Raw genomic sequence first — 6,525 nt, forward strand, 5'->3', positions numbered from 1 at the left:
CGTGACTGCTTGAAAGCCCAGAAATGTAATTTAGGTTGCAAATGTATGCAGAACAGCAGGCAGCCCTCCACCAGATGTTTTTTTTTTTAATTTTTAAATTTTTATTTTTAACATCCATCTGCAAAGCAACTTCTGCCTGGTCTTCCTCTACCAGCAAATTGAATCCTATAAATATTTTACATTTGATAAATAAATGAAACAACCTCTTTTCTTACTTCTGGGTAGCGCACTAAGTTGCTCTCCTACCTATGGCTTATTACTGCTGCTCTGACATTGTTTCAGTCACTGTCAAAACGAGGCTCTGCTCAGGGATGTTTTGCTTTATTTTTGAAATGAACATGCACTCATTCTGCTGGGAACTACACAAATAGTTTTTGACTTAGTCTGAAGCCGTTATTAAGGTGGAAATTTTAGATATCCTACAGCATTTCATCAATGAAATATTCTCTTGTGTTATATTTTGTACATGCAGGGGACACAACAAATACACTATTGATATCCCTGAGTGACATCCCAGCTACTTCTGTCATTAATGACCCCCTTTGGCTGTTTTCTCAGCCTGTCATGGCCCTCCATACATTACTCACATGGGACACAGGCTATTTACGACTTTCTTGCTTCTCAGGCTGCAGGCGGTATGTATCAGCCGCGCTCTCTGGGTCATGTGACTCTACCCTGCACCCCACCTTTGTGTTCGCGTCTTAAACTTAACAGAAGCGCAAATCGGGTGATGCTGGCGGGATTTTAAGCTCTAAGCCAATAACAGCTGAAACACCTGAGCCAGGCTGAAGTTTGAGTCTCCCTGTTGCGTGGATGTGCAGGAGGTGTGCTGAAGTTTTTGTTTTTTATTCGTGTGCAAATGCTCCAGCAGCTGTGTGGAGTTTGAGATGTGCATGAGGGAAACTAAAAATAGGACACACACACCTCCGAGCCAGCTGCTTCTTCTCTGCCTTTGGGACTGCCTTTGCGTCTCCCCTCTTGCTTGCCTCCTTTTCTCTGAGTAGCTCTCTGTTCCCGCATTCATCTCTATTTTCCCACTTTTCTTTGTCCCTGAAAAGGCCTTGTGTTCCCGGCCAGTCCTGAGCTGACATGAAAGAACTGAAACAGGACACTGCCTCCCCCTCACTGTGGTCCATTATTCAATCTGAAGAGAAACTAGAACACGTGAATCAGTACTGAAAATATGAAGTCTCGATCCCACGAGTCTCAGAGAAGCACCAGTAAATTTAAACCCCTAAATAAAGATCTGCAGGTATATCAGAAACTGTGTGTTTGAGAAGGATCCTGGAAAACTCGAAAACATTTATACTTGTATTCCAAGACTGGCAGGACATGAAGCATGCTTTGCTGCAGTTGGAACTGCAGCTTTATTCTCCATTCCTGCTTAATAACACTTCTTTCCAACAGAGAAACTTCTTATCTCGCATGTGACAAATTTTGGTTTTGGCATTTTCATGGCTTGTTTTGATGTAAAAGAAAAAAATGCTGGCAATGCATTTCTGTAAACTAGCTAAAGCCTGAGCTTTTTCCCTCCTGCTGAAAAACTTCTCAGCACTTCCCAGCAGACGTTTTCCAGGCAGATACATTGTTTGTGGACAATTTTGCAAGACCCTGTGTTATATTGAGGACTAAATTCATGTGTCGTACTGCTATTATTTTCATGACTGATCACGCATAGGTGTGATTTCTTGGAAACAGTCAATCATCAAAATAAAGACACAACAGATTCCAGAAAGCATGAAGTTTTTTTTTATGCTGTTGTGCAACCACATGCTGCTAGAACAGCTGCAGTGCATGTTGGCATTGATTATGAAAGTCCCTGGAAATGTACTGGAGGAAAAGAGCTGCAGTTTGCTGAGAAATATTCCCTCTATTAGTGTTTCGATGCTGCTGGTGGAGAATGCTGCCCAAAACGTTGGTAAATAATATCTGTGGCTGTTTAGCTGGGCTGAGATCTGGTGCCCATGGACCTCCTTGTGCTCTGTGGATGAGGGGATTACCCATCGAGATACAGTCCTGTGATAAACTAAGTACACCCTTACTGCTTTAGGAATGAAGAGGGTAAGTAGCAGCCACGTGCTGCTAATCAAATGCACTTGATTAACTGATCATCAGCAGGCATAAATACTTCTTTAAAAGCAGAGGTTTGGGCAGTTTTCAGGTCTGATGCATTCATATGTGTGTTAACACAGAGCCACAATCTTCCCAGTAGTGGATGTCCAGATGATTCACCCCAAGGTCAGACTGTGTAGTGCTCAGGAGCTGCAAAAAACCCAAGAGCTCATCTGAGAGTCTACAGGCCTCAGTTAGCATGTTAAAGGTTAACGCTCATGACAATACAAATAGAAAACGACTGAAAAGAGAAGCTCAGCTTTGCAGGGCTGGCAGAAGGAATGTGGCAGAGTGCAGTTGCATCTGAACAAACCACAAGATTTTAATGAATAATGTCTTTTGGACTGAGACCAAAGCAGAGATGTTTGGCCTTAATGCACAGCGCCACATTCAAAGAAAACCTAAAAGAGCATATCAGAGGATACACCTCATGGACAGCTGATGATCTATGCTTGTTAGCAGCCACAGGACCAGGGCACGTGCAGTTGGCTTGGCCTAAACCATTTCAATGGGTCAACAATCCCAAGCACAGCAGCAAATCTACAACAGAACTGCTGAAAAGGAAAAGAATCAAGGAGTTGCAATGACACTGTCAAGACAAGAATCTGATTGAAATGCTGAGATGGGACCTAAAGAGAGTGGTGCATAAACAAATGCCTGCAAACCTCAATGAAATGAAGCAACACTGTACAGCGGAGTAGGCCAAAAGTCCCCCCAAAAAGTGAGACTGATGAAATCATTAAGAAAATTAATACTTATATTCATTACTTTCACAACTGTAAATGGTTCAAGAGGATAATGATGAATGAATGTCTATAGATTTGCTGTTACTCTTCTTCAAAAAGGAGCCAAATGGCTCATAAGCATGACAGTCAAATGTACCCGACAGCATAACAGAGTTATCTAATACCCACAGCAAAGAAGGGCAATAACCTTTGACCTATAGGCCCTGGTTATATTAATTCTTCTACACCTACTTTAGTTAGTTATAGCAAAAACAAACAAACAAACAAACAAGAAACCCATAAGAAGATACCCAAAGATAAGTTTAGCAAAGCCACTCAAGCTAATAGTTGCTAAAGGGAGATATATTTTGCAGGAATAATACAGTATGTGTGTGTGCTCAGGGCAGCTATTGCTCAGGAGAGAGTAGGAGCGAGTTACCTACTAATCTGAAGGATGATAGTTCGATCCCCAGCTCTCCTTGGGCAGGATACTGAGAGCTGCTCCTGATGCATCAGTGTGAGTGCTTAAATAGTTGAAAGTGCTACATAAGTACCAGACCATTTGCATCACGTATGCTATGATGTTCAGTAAAAATCTGTTTCCCCTTTTTATTATTGTTTCTTTTTTATTCTTGTTGCACAGCTCATGCAGTTGTTGCAGGATGTAGGATGTAAGAATTCTAGCCCTTATATTTAATGAATATAAAAAAGTATTAAACTGGGAAAGAAATTAAAATAAACCCCAACAACTGAGTGATGTTTGCTAAAACCTTCAGTCCCAGGCCGTCTTTGAAACTGGGTGAATTTCACAGCGTGGCGCGTATATTTGTGACCTATTTTTTTAAAAAGATTTACATTTTTAAATTGAACAAATGGCTTTGGGCTGAGACAAAAGAGAAGTTGGAAAGTATTAGGAAATGGATTAGCACACTGTTGGTTTTTGTTTAAAAAAAAAAATGCAGTCCTTATCCTATAAGTAGACTGACACGCAAAAAGCTTTTGTTCTCTAAGTTCAAAGGTGAAGCAGCGTAAGAGACGAGATTTTCCTCTAGCTCCGTGAAGTGCAGACATCGAGCAGGTTTGTGTGCATGAGTGTTCCTCGGGCTATGAATAAAAAAAAAAAGTAGCCTCTGTTTATTGTCCCTGCAGACTCCGTGAACGGGAAAACTCTCTTTCACCGAGTAAACGCTGTAACATGATTATTATGGCCTGCCCTGTGTGCGGGGGTGATGAAAGTAATTCACATTAGAAATGACTGGCTGAGTTTCTTTCACTCATCTCCCGTGGAACAAACCCCCTCAATCACACCCTTTGATGTGCTTCTGTGTGTGTCTAATTCCCATTCAGTAGGCAGATACATGTGTCACACTGTTTGCTTGGTATCAGTTTTGGAGAAAGACTGGGAGCTTTCAAAATAGGTTACGCAACCCTTCTCCTTTCTCCCCTCTGCCTCATCATTATTCATGCACGTTCATCACAAACATATCTGGGATGCAGCCCTCAAATCAAACGGTTGTTTGGGGTATTACCTGCTGGGCTGACCTTAAGTGGATGATTGGCGAAAAGAGAGTTGAAGATACCATAAAAAAAAAGTGAAGTCTGTGTAAAAAAAAATTAAAAAACACGTCGGGATCCTCTGTCCTGTGACAGTCTTGGATAAGTGGTGCATGACAAGTGTGTCACCAGTGATTAAGGTGACACTGAATGCCATCTAGAGGCCGGATCACGGCTCCTGTTAAACCATGGAAATAATTTGTATGGTGCAGAAAACCGAGAAATATCACCAGTTCCTCGAAGCGGTTTATGTATTTGCTCAAGGCTCTTCTACACACACACACCCACCCACACACACACGCACGCACGCACGCACGCACGCACACACACACACACCAGCAGAATAGCATTTTGTCAGACCCACTTTCTGTCATGGCTTGAGTGTTTTTCACTCTGATTTACCAAGAGTTCTGAATGGTTGAATCATACATTTCTATTCAGCCCGTGTGTGTTATTAATCTAAAAATAAATAATACATCATGGGAGAGTGGCTTTGTCAGGTTTTTTTAGGGTAATGGGCCCAAATGAAGCTCACAGAGGTAGAGCGACAAGAAGGAAATGAAATATAAGGATCTTTAGTGAGCAGCTGAAAAACATACAGGATATATGTGAGGGTAGCAGGAGCCTCCAGCACAGACAAACACGGGCAAATAATAGCACAAAACATGATCCCAGTGTTCACTCTAAGGCTTAAATGACATCACCTGCGTGTGCAGGTTGAGTTTGAGCTGGTAGGGATTGGAAATTGTATAAACAGAAAGTGGACTGCACTTTATGACTTATGAAGTGATGTTATTGTAAGGTTTCCAACTTATTGCAGCTTTTGGATCATTTGTTTCACTTTATTTTGGTGCTTCCATCAGCGCCCAGTAACTTAAAGGGGTAATCTTCCAGGGTCTCGCTCTATACCGCGAGGATGAAAGTTAGAATAATCTGTTTGTGGAAGTGCTGTACATATGAATGGGTAGGGCTAAAATCCAGGAGGATTTTTAGTCTTTGAATACATATCACATTATATTTATATCTAGCCGTATCTTGTGTCTTGAATATGTATTTCTATTTTATGCCTTAAGTATTACTGCCTGCCTAGGGACTGCAGATGGAAATTAGCATGAGATCATTGTTTCAGTGTGTGGTCCCTGACAAAAAATAAATAAAAAAAATAAAAATGAGCCTTAAAATAAACTATGTAATAAAAAAAACCTTTCATGTAACTTTTTTTTTTTGTTTTCTAACTTTTAAGTTGTTTTCTTCTCCTGTCCTCGCTTGTTTACCATTTTTTTTTTCCCATCCTTTTTTTCTAAGGCATCCCCTGCAACATATTTAACATCACAGTGCTGTGAAATGTGGGTACTTCCCTTTGGCACAAGTCGACAGAAATGTCGACTTACTGACAGTGTGCATAAAGGGCTCAAAGGCCCAACTTCAATCCGTGTCCTACACCCTCCAACTCCACGGTGAATGTAACTCCATGTGGAGTCACATTTGCAGCTGCTGAAGGGTCTCTTAATTAAAGGGCAGAGTGGAAAATAACTCAGCAAGCTTTGGGATAACTTCGCCTTTCTGCAGTGGAAAAAGAAATTTGTAATCAGCGTCTTTATTTGTACAGCTGTCAGTTTCATGTATTAAAGGTTATCACTTATTAGAAAATGGACCAAGTCAGATTTGTTTCCATATATATCTTTCTTGGGTTATCAATTCAAAATACACGCTCACACAGGAGAGATATGTTTATCCCACACTTTTTCCCTTAGTGACACCACACATGTGATCTTCCCTGTCCTAATCAGAGATGGGCAGTAACGCGTTACTTGTAATGCGTTACTGTAATCTGATTACTTTTTTCAAGTAACGAGTAAAGTAAGGGATTACTATTGCAAAAACGGTAATTAGATTACCGTTACTTTCCCGTAGGAACGCTGCGTTACTAAAACCGTGATTTTTTGCGAGAATGTCTCACGACAGTGACGTAAGCGAGTGCGCTGTTAGTGACAACAGCTGTGTGCAGATCAACAATGGATCACATATCGATTGTGGGAGAGAGTATGAGCGTGCAGCGTTTAAAGCGTGGAAGTACTGACCTTACTTTGAGTTTGATTCCATAAAAAGTGACAAAAACATTAGCGTCCATTGT

The sequence above is a fragment of the Rhamphochromis longiceps genome, linkage group LG2 (genome assembly GCF_057381845.1).
Source record: "Rhamphochromis longiceps isolate RC_006_pf linkage group LG2, R_longiceps_female_GT1.1, whole genome shotgun sequence".
In the NCBI taxonomy this organism is placed as follows: Eukaryota; Metazoa; Chordata; class Actinopteri; order Cichliformes; family Cichlidae; genus Rhamphochromis; species Rhamphochromis longiceps.